The following is an 862-nucleotide window of genomic DNA, read 5'->3' on the forward strand; positions in this document are numbered from 1 at the left end:
TTTATTGCTGATTTTGTGGACCTTCATAGACAATTTTACAAACAAGACAGGAATGACAAGTCAATTTTACAGGATTGCTTATCGATCCACGGGATGTTCACTTACAGATGAGGAAATTAATGACTTGCAGGTATTCTTTTCAAGAAACTTCATCTTGTTTTACTTGATTTTTCCTCTGGGATATAGTGAACGATTCAAAACATCTTTACTACTGAGAATGCAGATGTCTGTGAGAAAACAGGTGCAAAGCAAGCTAAATGCAGTGCTAGGATGAGAGTTTATTGTGCTACTAACCAAACACGACATCTTGTAGGATGTAATGCAGAATATCCAGAATGAAAATGAAGCTGTCTTCTCACACACCATCATTGAGCTACCATTAGAGGATGATGAGATTGGGTTGGAAAGAGTGTTCTCCCATTGCATGACCCATGGGTAAGCCACTATACATGCCAGCAAAAACAAAGGAAAATAAATGATGGGAAGGCCATTTCAGGAACAACGTTAATAAATTGGACAAGAAAGCCTTAGGAGTAGACAGCAAAAATATTCAGACAAAAATCCAAGAATCATCCTGCAGGTCCATCATGGCTGAGCTTTTGTAATTTTACTGGTCATAACGGCTGCTCAATACCCATAGCGGTCAACTAACAGAATCAAGAACAATGGCACCACAAAAACACAGTTCTTGGAAAACACTCTTTCCAACACGATCTCATCATCTCTCTAACGTTTTTCCCAGGTTCATCTTTCCAGCTGCTACCGTTTCTCCCTTTGCTGCTGTTCAAGAAGGCATTTCAGAAACTTGTGCAGAGAATAGACCATTCTACTTCCGGGGGGGGGGGGGGTAATATATACTACA

Source organism: Populus euphratica, unplaced genomic scaffold (genome assembly GCF_000495115.2).
Source record: "Populus euphratica unplaced genomic scaffold, PopEup_1.0 scaffold29.1, whole genome shotgun sequence".
NCBI lineage: Eukaryota > Viridiplantae > Streptophyta > Magnoliopsida > Malpighiales > Salicaceae > Populus > Populus euphratica.